The 14,775-nt window shown below is 38.7% G+C and overlaps 1 non-coding gene across 1 annotated transcript; it reads right to left on the reverse strand.

Annotated features, from left to right (window-relative positions):
* Window positions 1-6,270: 6,270 nt before the first annotated feature.
* Window positions 6,271-6,401, reverse strand: LOC132654994 (small nucleolar RNA SNORA17). The gene has a single exon (XR_009592586.1). It is a non-coding gene; the product is annotated as a small nucleolar RNA SNORA17 (small nucleolar RNA).
* Window positions 6,402-14,775: the final 8,374 nt, after the last annotated feature.

The raw sequence follows: 14,775 nt of genomic DNA on the forward strand, positions 1-14,775 counted from the left end.
GGACCTTCACACTGCCCCAGAGGGAGTAGATCCGTGCAGTTCTTGGCCCTTGTACTGAATTAATCAAAAGGAAACTGATTTGTGGGTGGTAAGCAAGGTTGAGCTCAGCAGAGAACTTACCACATTTTAGTAATTACTGGTTTCATGTTAATTTGGGGATTCAGTTGTGTCTAGTATCATGACTCCTTCCAAGATTTTTAGGTTCTTTGTTTTTATAAAGAAAGGGAAAAGAAATGTTTTTAAGGTAGTTAGTTCTACAAGAAACATTTATCTCAGTTCTTTTTAAATGGATAATTTAGTTTTTTCGGATCTTTGTTTAATAATTTCAGCAAGAATTCTGTTTCATCAGATTATCTTACTTTATAAAGCCCAATATACTTACTTTTTGTACATAAATTGCCAGAAGTATTTTACATGAAAACCTTAAATATCATTACTGGCATTCCCGTGAAGCAGCTATAATGGGAAACATTCTTTTCAGGCTACTGATGAAGACTAGAAACTGAGTGACATTCTCTGTCTCAGCAGCTCTTGGTGAAGGAGTCAGGGGAGAACTTCAAGCGCGTTCAATCAGCGCTCACTGCACATGCAGCCCTTTCCCTCTGTGTTGGTCCTACTAGTCTTGCTGACGTTTTGGCTGTTGCATGCCCATTGACATGCTGCTGGCCTTTGACAGTTTTAGGTGTAAAGCTGGGAGATATGCTGAAAGGCTGGGTGACATCCACACATCCCTTGTACTGACTGGCTGCATGAGAGATGAGGCAGAAAGCAAGCCCTGTGCAGTTTACAGAAGATGGAATGAGTTCCATATGCTCAGCGTGGATTCAGCCCATGTGTGCACAGTAAGGACTTTCCCAGTGCCTATATTTAATTTCCATGCAAAGTGCAGGCTTTCCTAAAACCCTCACCACATTTACCCATGTGTCTGTGTAACTCAGAATGTTTCCTTTGTGAATTGCACATTGGGTAAATTGGCTCTTGTGCACACGAGCTATTAATTTATTTACACAAGACAAAAGACGTGTGTGTGTGTGTGTGTGTATGAAAGAGAGAGACAGAGAGATAGATAGATAGATAGAGAGAGAGAGAGAGACAGAGAGAGAGACTCATGTCTGAGCCTGAGCTTTGACTTTGCTCCCCACCCCTTTCTTCTGTCCTTGACTTCTGGGCTTTAATGTTCTGTTTTTCTACTTTTGGACTACAAATCCATTCACTGTGACAATATGTTTCTTTGCCATGTGTAAGTAAACAGTAGCCATTCAGTTTTTGGTCACCAAATTTGGAAGTCTCTTCATAGCTAAATTGTTCAGATTGCTTTCTTTGGCCATGTTCATAAATCTGAAAGTTAACTGCAGTGAACTCTCACCTGAATGACAGGTCTAGCTCTAGAATTGAAAATATTGATGAGTGAAAATGTCCCAAGTGAGAAAAGAGGTGACACATATGGCTCCTAGACTCTGTCTTTCAAAAGACTTTCACCCAATCTCTTCTCTTTCCTTCCTTCACTTTCCACACAGAATATTTTTGTGTATAATTTATTTCTGAAAGGTTCGTCAGCACATGAAATAGAAAAGCTGGGGTCTGTTCTATAAAATTATCTTTTTATATCAATGATAAAATTTCTTATGAAAATGCTTCATCACCACAGAACAGATTTATTATTTTATTTTTCATAACTACGATACATAAAATATGAATGATTATCACAGTATTAATACTTTCTGAAATTCACATAATTATTACATTCATAGCCAAGTATTTCATATTTCAGTGCTAATAATTTTGAAGCTCTTATCAGTCTCATTGACAAGATGCTGTTATTGCTTTGTGTGTTTTTTAAAATTGTGTGTGTGTGTGTGTGTGTGTGTGTATTTGTGTGTGATAATCGTTTGTGGGCAGAAATGTGAAGGTCAGATTACAACTTTGTGGAATCAGTTCTCTCCATCCTTCTTCCTTTAAGTGGATACAAGGGGTCAAATTCCAGTCACCAGGCTTGCATGAGAAGCACCTTTACTCACTGATCTAACTCTCTTGCCCCTGAAAATATTTGTAAACTTACCATTATATTTTTTGTTACTCTATGTCCTTTTGGTTTCACTCTGTATATGGTTCCTCAAACATCTCTTCTATTTCTGTAACCACCTTAAAGATATTCTGGCAGTCAGGGCAAGTAGAAAAAAAAAAAGGATAAGACATATAACTTGCTTCCCACCCCACAATTAACACATGAAGAAAGAGCCTAGTGAAAACAGCAATTCCTCAGGGAATATGGGGCTTCATTTTTAAGCCAACATACTTATCCTGTGAGCTCATCAGCTCCATTTGGTAAATGAACTTCTGCTTGCTAGAATCAGTTTGAAGTGTGTTAGCAATTTGGAACACACACTGCTCTTATCATTTTACGTAAGGGTGTACATACTCTGTATCTGAGCTGTAAAGAATGTCACACCCATTGGAAAAACACGAGTACATCATTAAGAAACTATTCCTTCGGGCAAAACAACCTTATAGTGTTTGGTCTATGCATAAAATATGTTTTCTTCTTAGAAAATAAAACAATGTTTTATGAACATGACAAAAAGCATCTCTAAGTCCTGTGATGTCAGGGATTTTCAAATCATGGGTATGTATTTTGGTACCTATGACATCCCTTTGGTTGGTGCTAGTAAACACCAAGAAGACTTTGACTCACATATAAAAGCTGTAAAAGCCAAGTTGAAACAATCTTAGTATTCACTGTTGAAAGTAAAAATAAGCTCCCCAGTATGAAATATGTTTTTCAGTTCTGTGTGGATGTAACTTCCTATAAATGGATGTGTGTGTGTGTGTGTGTGTGTGTGTGTGTATTATATCAGTGTGTAAAACATATTTTCCTGCGGATGAGTGTAAAAATATTTGATGGCTGCAGAAATAAATCAATACATTTGTAACTAGTGCTGTTCTTTCTCTGTTGCTTCAGAGGAAAGGGTACTAAATGAAGAATTTACGCTTTGTGTGGCTAAATTAAATCAACAGGTTTAAAAACTAGCATTCTTGGACACATCTGCCATAAATGATTTTCTGAATATTTAGTAAAGAACATTTACTAATGTTTTTAATTGTTAAACATTTTAATGCGATGCTGTCAGTATTCTCCAAAAAGAATAACAACCCCATAACCTTGCCTGATTTTCTGGAGGTCTGTTGGCCATGGGGACCCCAGGATGCCCTCAAGCACCAGGCACCACAGAAAAGCCTCTCCTTGCCCCTAAAATCCTGCCTTCCAACTCCCCTAAAAGCGCACACAATAGCAATAAACTGCACCCTAAACCCTGTGCTTCGTTTACGGCCCCACAACTGTCTGCTTTCCTGGACCTTCCTGCACCGAGGACTCCAGGTAACTTCCCTTCATGCTCCTGCCCACTAAGTCACCCGAAAGCACACCAAGCAGAGCGCACCCAGATCCTGTGATATATTTCCATTCCTACGACTTGGCCTGCTTTCTTGGAAGCCTCTGGCACCAGATGTAATCAGGTAAGAGCCTGCCCCAAGCCCTTGTGTGCCATCTCTCCTAAAACCATACTCAACCACCGCCTGAAACTTTACCCTACCCCCGGGCTCCATTTTCCATTTCACAACTCCACCAGCTTTCCTAGAGGCATGCTATCACCCGGCACTCCAATCCATACTGAACTAGAGACTCTAGAGGCTAAAATCTTAGAGGCTACTGAGCCCCAAGAACCCCAGGGCAAACACAGTACTAGATCTGAAGACTCACTTAGTCACCAGAACCCCAGGACACACAGGCCAGAAGACAGAGAGGAAGCAGAAGCCAAGGATAAAAACATACCCAAACCACACATCCAAGGAAGATAACCCCAGAAACCAGCCTCTAAACCTAAAACCTCAAAACACAGATGCTAAAGACCAGCGTGAGAACACAATCGACAACAGCCAGAGCAATAGGCGTCACCAGAGTCTGTCTTTTTTTTTAAATTTTTTATTATTTTATTTTTTTTATCAGTTACATTTTATTAACTCTGTATCCCAGCCGTGTCCCGATCCCTCATTCCCTCCCAGTCCTTCCCTCCCTCCCTCATCTCCACCGTGCCCCTTTCCAAGTCCACTGATAGGGGGGACCTCCTCCCCATTCATCTGATCCTGTTTTATCAGGTATCTTCAGGACTGGCTGCAAAGCCCTCCTCTGTGGCCTAACAGGACTGCTCTTCCCTTCGGGGGTGGGGAGACCAAAGAGCCAGTCATTGAGTTCCTGTTAGAAATAGTCCCTGTTCCCCTCACTTTGGGAAACCAATTGGTTACTGAGCTGCCACAGGCTACATCTGAGTGGAGGTTCTAGGTTATATCCATACATGGTCCTTGGTTGAATGTCAGTCTCAGAAAAGACCCTGTGCCCAGATATATTTGGTCCTTGTGGAGCTCCTATCCTTTCCCCATCAGACTAACTCCCCTTCTTTCTTATGATTCCCTGTACTCTGCCAAAGGTTTGGTCATGAGTCTTTGCTTTGAAAACACTGCTAGTTAGAGTCTTTCAGATGCGCTCAGTAGACTCCTGTCATACGTTCAATGCACATCCCACCTGTCTTTCTAAATGAGGATTGATCATCTTACCCCATGTCCGCTCAATTGATTATCTTTTTTAGGTGTATAGATTTCATTATGTTTATCATATCTTATAGGTCTATATAAGTGAGTATATCCCATGTTTGTCTTTCTCCTTCTGGGATATTTCACTCAGAATGATCTTTTCTAGATTCCACCATTTGCCTGCAAATTTCATGATTTCCTCCTTTTTGATTGCTGAGTAGTATTCCATTGTATAAAAATACCACAATTTCTGTACCCATTCCACCGTTGATGGACATCTGGGTTGTTTCCAGGTTCTGGCTATTACAAATAGAGCTGCTATAAACATGGTTGAGCAAGTGCCCTTTTTGTGTACTTGAACAAACTTTGGGTATATACCTAGCAGTGGTATAGCTGGGTCTGGAGGAAGCACTATTCCTATTTGTCTTAGAAAGCGCCAGATAGCTTTCCAGAGTGGTTGTACCAGTTTACATTCCCACCAGCAGTGGAGGAGGGTTCCCCTTTCTCCACAACCTCTCCAGCATGTGTTATTGCTTGAGTTTTTCATCTTGGCCATTCTGATGGGTGTAAGGTGATATCTCAGGGTCGTTTTGATTTGCATTTCCCTGATGGCTAATGAGGATGAGCATTTCTTTAAGTTGCAATTCCCATCAAAATACCAACTCAATTCTTTACAGACCTTGAAAAAAAGATTCTCAGCTTCATATGGAGAAACAAAAAACCCAGAATCTCCAAAACGATCCTGTACGACAACAGATCATCTGGAGGTATCTCCATTCCTGATCTCAAGCTGTACTACAGGGCAACAGTAATAAAAACTGCATGGTATTGGCATAGAAACAGAAAGGAGGATCAATGGAACCGCATAGAAGACCCAGAAATAAATCCACACACCTATGAATACTCGATATTCGACAAAGAAGTCAATTCCATTCAATGGAAAAAAGACAGCATCTTCAACAAATGGTGCTGGACCAACTGGATGTCTACATGCAGAAAAATGAAAATAGATCCATATTTATCACCCTGCACAAAACTAAAGTCAAAGTGGATCAAGGACCTCAACATAAAACCAGATACCCTAAATCAATTGGAAAAAAAAGTGGGGAACAGCCTAGAACTCATTGGCACAGGAGACAACTTCCTGAACAGAACACCAACAGCACAGGCTCTAAGAGCAACAATCAATAAATGGGACCTCATGAAACTGAAAAGTTTCTGTAAAGCAAAGGATACCGTCATCAAAACAAAACGACTGCCTACAGATTGGGAAAGAATCTTCACTAACCCTTTATCTGACAGAGGACTCATATCCAGTATATACAAAGAACTAAAGAAGCTGAAAAGCAGCAAACCAAGTAATCCAATTAAAAAATGGGGAACAGAGCTAAACAGAGAATTCTCGACAGAGGAATATCGAATGGCAGAGTCTGTCTTACTACAGCAGGCCTTCGATGCTGTAACACAGCTGAAGCACAAGAAGATGGCCGTAAATACCTAATGAAGATGATAGAGGCCCAGTCTGCCTGAGTGGTCCTCTGTCTCGAGCCCACTCCTGCCTCTGGCCCTCAGTCCCAGGCAGGGTTCTTATAGTCTCCAGCATGTTCAGGTCCTGGGTGTCTTCTAGTGGTCTTAGCTAGGCCGCTGTCCAAGCCCCCTGGCGCTGGACTGGTGTTCCTCTCAGGGAATGTTAGTGTCCTAATCATCCAGATGCTCATAGGCAAGGACACGGAGCATAGACGCAGCCGCTCTCCTGTCTATTACCTACTGACACAATGTGATGCAGCAGCCACACCTATAATGCTTCTAGGGGCAGGGGTAGTTTCCTTTTGAATTAAGATATAATTGCATTAGACAAGATGGGGTGCCTTCTAGGGTGGTCTGGCCAGATGTGCTGGGGTGGGTTGATATTAGGGGCTCCCTTTTTCTGAGGAGTAGGAGAGGAGAGATTAGGGTGAGTGGGAGGGACGGTGGGAGCAGGAGGAGAGCAGGGAGGTGGCTACGATTGGAATGTAAAGTGAATAAATAATAAAATAAAATAAAATAAAATAAAATAAAAATGTAATCACATCAGTTACCCTGTCCCTTTCACCTCTCCAACCCTTCCCATATGCCCCCACTCACTGTCACATAATGGATTCTTTTTTTATTATTATTGGTATATATATATATACATAAACAAGTACATATTCATGAATATATCAATACAACCTGCCGTTTCTTTTAAATATTTAATATACAGTCTAAGGGCTGATCATATTGTACTCAATACCCAGTTAGGATGCTCAACTCAGTAGAAACTAATTCTCCCCTTTTCAGAAGTCATTAGTTGCTCCTAGGTTTTTGTCTAGGGATGAGACGCTTGAGATTTTCTCTTTCCCACTGTGTCTAATGGGACCATCCTTGTTCAGGTCCCTGCCACTTCTAGGAGACACCATCTCATAGAAGACTTCCTGCTTCCCTGCAAGGTCCTTGTAGACCTCAGTTCAGGAATTTTGATTCTTGTAAATGTCTCTTCTTGGGAAGGGCTCTGCATGATCCGTGGATCCCTGCATTATAAACAGTTGTGTTTTTCTCTAACGGTCTTCATTTCCTGAAGATTAAAAACAAACAAACAAACAAACAAAAAACAACTTCTTTGATATGTAGTGGGAGCCACTTTTATTTTCACGGACAAGGAAAAGTTTCACAATGCAGAAGAAATTATGCTGCTCTTCAAAGTGTTCGTAGTATGTTCTCCTCTGAGAGACTACTTACTAAGACCTTAACAGCCCCAGGTAGTTGTGGTAGGTTTCAAATACCATTTCTCTCCTGTTGACAATGCCTTCCTTTCAATTAGATAGCTGTTCTTTACCAACATGTAAGCATCGCTATTGTATCTTTATTGTATGTATATATACACAACATATATAAATATATATTTAATTTTTATTATTTATTACAATTTATTCACTTTGTATTTTGGTTATAGCCCCTCCCTCATCTCCTCCCAGTGGTTCCACTCTCCCTTCCTCTTCCCCCCCATACCCCTCCGCTAGCCCACTGATAGGGGAGATCCTCTTCCCCTACTATCTGGCCTCAGCCTTCCCATTCTCATTAGGACCGTCTGGATCCTCTTTTTCTGTTGCTTAGTTAGGCCTCTTCACACAAGAGAGATGATCAAAGTGCTGGCTTGTTACTGCTGTGTTAAATAGATGTCACATCTGGATAAGACCGCAGATTGCTTCTATCCCTTGTCAGCTTTCATAGCGACTATTGGTACTATGAACCTAGACTATAGGAAGGAAGATTTCAAGTTTGATCCACCTTGAATATTTTGGGCTCCATGTTCAAAATGAAAAGTTTTTTCAGCAATAAGGATGTACAATCCAGCTCTAAGAAGCAGACAAAAGTAATGGTAATAGCTTCTATTGTTTGAGGAATTTCTTGGGCTACCTTGACCACCAATATGGAGATTTCTCATGCCTGGTACTTGAGTTTTGTTAAATATTCTAAGATGTTTGTTGAGTCATCTTCTTTCCTAAAGAATTAACAACACTGAACATATGAATAAATACGGGAAGAAATGAAATAAAAAGTTGACCTGACCAGAGGAGAAGTGGATCCACATGGCTTAAAGGTACTTAACCTTCAAATATAGAAAGTATAAAATTAATTGCCCCTTGTGACCATAGATTATTTATTGTTTATCATATATACTAAGGTACTTTCAAACAATTCATAAAGTCATTCTTGATTATATTTTAATATTTTTATAATAAATCTTACAGTTAGGTACTCCTGTCAAGGAGCCTACCAGAGATGGCATCTGAAAGACTGTACTGATCAAAGTATCGAAGCAGAGGCTGAGACTCATAACCAAACTTTGGACAGAGTGTAGGGAATCTTATGGAAGAAGAGGGAGATAAAAAGACCAGGAAGGGACAGGAGCTCCAAAAGGAGACCAACTGAGCCCTAAAAACTGAGCCCTTGGAGCCCTGCAGAGACTCATACCCCAACCAAGGACAATGTATGAGGAGGACCTAAGATCCCAGCTCAGTGAAGACAATACAACCATTCCTGATGAGACCTGATAAGCTAGGGTCAAATAGAAGGGAAGGAGGACCTTCCTTATCATTGGGCTGGGGGGGGGGCACAGGGAGAGAAGAACGAAGGAAGGTGGGATTGGGAGGAGACGAGGGAGGTGGCCACAGGCGGGATACAACTTGAATAAATTATAATAAATGATAATAATAAAAAAACTTTATTATTAAAAACAGATGCATCTTTATAAATAAAATGAAATGATTGCCTTAAAAAATCCAGCCAAATTAAAAGTTCTCAAGTGATCATTCTAGTTAGCTTTAATTTTTTAGAACAGGCAACTTTAAGAAGAGTTTGTTTGATTATAAGGCATAAGTGCTAAAAACACCTCACATATTGGTCACAGGACTTAGAGAAATCCAAGTGGTTCTGACTAGAAAGTTCCCTCCCTGTAGTGTATGTAGCCTAGTAGGTGCTATGTAGGCTACTAGAGGGAAAAAAAATATCAACACCAGTCTTACTCAGCTATGAACACTGTGAATTATAGTAATGACCGGTATGGCAAAGTAGGCACATGGGAACACTAACAGCATTGCTATCATGAGGATAACAAACTACTTACTGATTGGACTGAAGGACCAACCCTCAGGAGGAGTAGAGAACTGGTATCATAAATCTGGCCAAGAAACCATGGTAGGGTACCTCATATGACTCCAGGATGAACTGTCATGATTTTTCTGCTAAATGGACACAATATACAATTACTCCCTCATTTTCTTTCTCTCTGCTGGTAGAATAGTGTATCTCTGGAACATCATCAGGGAAGTTTCTTTGTAAAGTGGATGGTGTTGAATGCAGAAACTCATAATTGATCAATTATGAGTTGATCAGGGAATAAGTGTCACTGGAGTACTTAGCCTAGTCACTGGAGTGTCTAGTGATGGTATAGATGTTATATCATTACTTCCCAAGGTTCAGGAATAATTGAGGAAGATGGGAGAGAGACTGTGAGAGCCAGTGTTTGGAAAGGATCAGAGGAAAAATGGTTGTTCTAGACATGACAGGACTGTGGTGCTCATGAACCCACAACTCATATGCTTGCCTCGAAAAGACCACACAAAATCATGCCTGTCAGTATCCTGCCATGGAGTGGGAAAGAAGCAAACAGTTTTCACCTTTATCAGAGTATCTATGGACCGACTATGGCTTCTAGATAGGGAAAGTCAGTTTTCTTTATTGGGAAGACTCCTGACAGGGCTACTTTACTCCAGTGGATTGCTACGAAAGGTTAGCGATAGACAGCACAAACTGGACACAATAAGTTACTTAAAGGTGAGAAATAAAAAGAAGACACTAAGTTAAAAGGGATATAGAGTTGAATATAGATTTGCAGGGTGGGGCACAATTATGGCCAAAATATATTATATGAAATTCTCAGAAGCAGTCCCTGTTCCCATTACTATGGAACCCACTTGGACACTGAACTGCCATGGGCTACATCTGTCCAGGGGTTCTAGGCTATCTCCATGCATGGTACTTGGTTGGAGTATGAGTCTCATGAAAGACCCCTGTGCACAAATTTTTTGATTCTGTTCCTCTCCTTGTGGCGCTCTTGTCCTCTCCAGATCTTACTATTTCCCACTTCTTTCATAAGATTCCCTGCACTCTGCCCAAAATTTGGCCATAAGTCTCAGCATCTTCTTTGATAGTCTGCAGGGCAGAGCCTTTCAAATGGTTGTTCTAGGCTACATTCCCACCAGCAGTGGAAGAGGGTTCCCCTTTCTCCACAGCCTCTCCAGCATGTGTTGTCACTCAAGTTTTTCATCGTGGCCATTCTGATGGGTGTAAGGTGAAATCTCAGGGTCGTTTTGATTTGCATTTCCCTGATGGCTAATGACTTTGAACATTTCTTTAAGTGCTTCTCTGCCATTTGATATTCCTCTACAGAGAGTTCTCTGTTTAGCTCTGTTCTCCATTTTTTTAATTGGATTACTTGGTTTGCTGCTTTTCAGTTTCTTTAGTTCTTTATATATACTGGATGCATTTAGTGATAGTAAGAGTTAACTTTGGCTCCATTTACCTTGAAATAAAAATTTATTAACTGAAAAGAAGCTCAAAGAAAGTGAAAGCTGTTGCCTTTGTGATTTTCAGTGTGAGACTCCTTTTAACTCAGTACATCTCACTAAATTTTAGTGTACCTGGATCAGAGACATTGCTGTACAACAGTGGTACTGAAGCAGAGGAGAACTTTGTAGACATTCCTCTTAGATTTTCACGGTATTAGCCTTTCCATATCACAGAACATGTATTTTAGCTTTAGCCATGTCATCTATTATTCCATTTTTGTGCAACCCATTGAAATTAATAATTTAGCTACTTATTGAATATCATATAGCAGCAAAAGCATTCATTACTCAAACTTTAATCCTTCATACTTGCTTTTGTAGAAAATGCTGTCTTACTATCTTATCTTTTGAACTTAATGATCCAATATATGTTATTTTGACTAATTCTGGGGTGACAGCTTAACATACCCCGGAAGAGGGGACAACAGTGAAGCATTGGCTCCATCACATTGGTCTATGGATATGTTTGTGGGTCATTTTCTCTCTTGTTAATTGATGCAGGAGGGCCCAGTTCACTGTAGACAGTGCCGTCTCTGGACAGATGTTATTGGTTATATAAGACCGCATCTCATGGAAAGCAAGCCAGTAAGCATGGTTTCCCCAAGGTCTTGAAATTCTGCCTCTGGATTCCTGCTCTGAGCTCCTGCCTTGGCTTCTCTGGGTGATGAACTGTACAATGTAAGACGAAATAAACCCTTTCTTCCTCCAAGTTGCTTTTGAACAATTTTTTTTTTTAACATGAGAACAGTAAGCTAACTAAGACACATGGCTTCTTAAGTGATAAGATCCTATGTCAGGCATGCACATCTTCATCTCATAGAAGAGGAAATGTCCTTCTGTTACATTGTCTCCAGTGCCTTGTCTGTATCTGCTAGAATTTTTATCATCTATCAGATGTGGCCTATAAATTCTTGCTTTATATCACCAGCACCTAACACAATGCCTGTGGATTATTACATGCTCTCTCTGTATATAATGGTTAATGTGAAACAGGTTAATATGTACATTCATGCCAAATGGAGACACATAGAAAATGTTTTGTATGCAACAGAAAATAGTGTGTGCATATGCTTGTATATGTGTGCATATATATAGTTATATACATTGTGTATGCATACATAGGCTAGAGCAGAATGCTCTACTCTAAATTTACACTGTGGTACTCTGAAAAACAGTCCCTAAGCACAAATTACCTTGGCATAAAGGACTTTGTTTTCTGTACTGAAATTCGGAGAATGTGTTAAAATTTAGAAAGTGTTTGAAATCCTCATAATTTCATGCAGAATTTACTGTTAGGCTTTACAGAAAATATCAAAGTAGACAAACTATTTTAAGTTTATCTGCCCTCTTAGTTTAAAGCCTTCTTTTAAGACAAGGGCAGAAAAATGTTAATCACTTTATGGGTTCTTCTATCATGTTGACCAACCTTAGCTTATAAGTAAACAAATTGGATTACAGTTTTTCATGTTTTGTTTCATAGCTTCAAGATATTTTCTGTTCTAGTGAGAAATATTTTTTTATTTATTAAAGTTGTAGTATGCCAAAAAGTTTAGATGTTTATGTTAAGTGAGAATCAATACAACCACTATGAGATTAATTCTAATACCATTGAAGAAAAAGCTTGTTATTTTATTTTTAATTCAATTTTTAGTGTTTGTTATTTTAAACTTAAGAACTTCTTTGTATATAATCCAGAGAGAACAAAATCCTTTAGTAGACATTATGCAAACTGGTGTACTTTTATTTTGGTTTTACATTTTAATTGCTGATTAATGGATAGTTCAATTTTAACAAGTCTATAATTTCAAGCAAGCTAATTGGTACTTGTGTTTTCTCATTTGTTTTAATGTCATATTATTTACCCCAAGAAAGTATATTTCTAACCTGTAAATATTTAATTTTGTTCATGCTTTAACCACCCATTTCTCTTTAAGACACGAGTGCCTTCCTCTCCACTCACAAGCTTTTAGAAATCACTTATGGGGCTTAGATTTTGGTCTACTGATTATCTTACACACTACCTTATTCTGATTCTATTGTGTTTCATCTTTTGTATTTCCTTCTTATTTATATCTGTTGCAAATTTATTTCACATATAAAGGTAATAAGTACATTTAAATACTTTTTTATTTTCATGTTTTGTTATGGAATATAGTTAAGAAACAGATTCTTTTGAGTCTTGTTTGTCAACATTGTAAACATAAACAAAATGGAACTTCATTTACAGAAAACTGGACTCTAATTCTAAGCCTAAACATATGAATACTTCTCCTAAGTGGCGCGGTATGTATTAAAGTTTAGCAAATTTTATTTGCATGCTTTTTAAATGAAGCAGTCATAAAACTTATCCCAGTAATTGCAGCACTTAACATTTTCATATATTTTGTCCATATGAAGTTCATTTCAGTAGTGAAAATGAGGAAACAAAAAATTTCTTATTGATTAACATTCTAGTCTAGTTTTTTAATTTTATTAATAATAAATAATAATATAATTATAAATTTTAATAATAATAAATAATAATAAATTTTAATAATAATAAATAAATAATAATAAGAGTTTATTCACTTTGTATCCCAGCTGTAGCCCCCTCCCTCATCAGCTCCCAACCTCACCCTTCCTTCCTCTTCTCCTCCCATACCCATCCCCAAGTCCACTGATAGGGGAGGTCCTCCTCCCCTTCCATCTGACCCTATCTTATCAGGTCTCATCAGGAGTGGCTGCATTGTCTTCCTCTGTGGCCTGGTAAGGTTGCTTCTCCCTCAGGGGGAGGTGATCAAAGAGCCAGCCACTGAGTTCATGTCAGAGACAGTCCCTGTTCCCCTTATCTGAGAACCCACTTGAGATTGGCTGTATCTGTGCTGGGGTTCTAGGTTATCCCCACACATGGGTTTTGTTTGGAGTCTCAGTCTCAGAAAAGACCCTTATTTTAACACCAATATTTTCCTAGATTATATGTGGGTTTCATGTCACTGGCTTTTATCATCATTATTAACAGTCTTATAAATCCTATTGCCATTTACAAGCCTAAGTGAAATGTCTAAAAGCGTATGGCTTAGGGTGTTTCTAAAAATCACCTTTAATTGCCGAAGGTAGGAAAATACAATCAGTTCATATTATTCAATCTTAAGAAGAAGGTGTAGCTCAACACCAAATAAACAGTTCCAAATTTTACCCTTTCTCACCCACTGACTGGTGGCACTCCTCTCCATACCTGCGTTCCCTAGTTAACTCCTCCTCAATACTAAGTAGTTATAACAACTATAGCTTCAAATATTATTTCCTGACAAAATCTATTTCTAATTCTACTGACTATAACAATATTCCAGTTATCTAAGAATTATTATTATACTCTTTTATTATGTATTGACTCCTCAACATTTTCAGGAATTCAAAATGTGTATTACAGCAGTACCAACAACAGAAATAAAATGAAAATAAACTTGGGGGTCAGGAAATTTATGTCATATTATCAATCTTTCATTTTATTTGTTAAAAATTCTACAAGAGTTGACTAAAATTTAATGGTCAAGATCATTAGAATGAAAGCAAGGGACTCTGATTTGATTGAAATAGTTATTCAGCTTTGGATATTTGAGCTTATTAGATGGCTGCTTGCAACATCACCTTTACTTTCCTCCCTGTAGGCAGAGATTTGATAATTTCTGACTCCTAGTTTATGAACAGGGACAGAATAGGCCCATCTCTTACACAGTGCACTGTGCTTTTCAACAAGTAATTTTTCACATGTAGATGAAAAGAGTATTTGGTCATCAGTACTTAGAATTCAACTCCTTAAACCTAGAAAATCAGTCAATTTCTAAGCAAATTTTTCAAACTGTATACTAACATTTACTTCTTCATCTGAGATAAAAAAGAGCCTTGAAATCCCCCTTTCCACAACACATGACACCCTTTTAAATCATACCTTACTATTAACCATCTAACAATGTATTTTTAAAATATTGTTTAGAATATCTCTTGACTTATTAAGCAGTTTTACGGAGAATAGTACCAGGAACATGGTAGACATTAAGATTTT

The sequence above is a fragment of the Meriones unguiculatus genome, chromosome 6, assembly GCF_030254825.1.
Source record: "Meriones unguiculatus strain TT.TT164.6M chromosome 6, Bangor_MerUng_6.1, whole genome shotgun sequence".
Lineage (NCBI taxonomy): Eukaryota > Metazoa > Chordata > Mammalia > Rodentia > Muridae > Meriones > Meriones unguiculatus.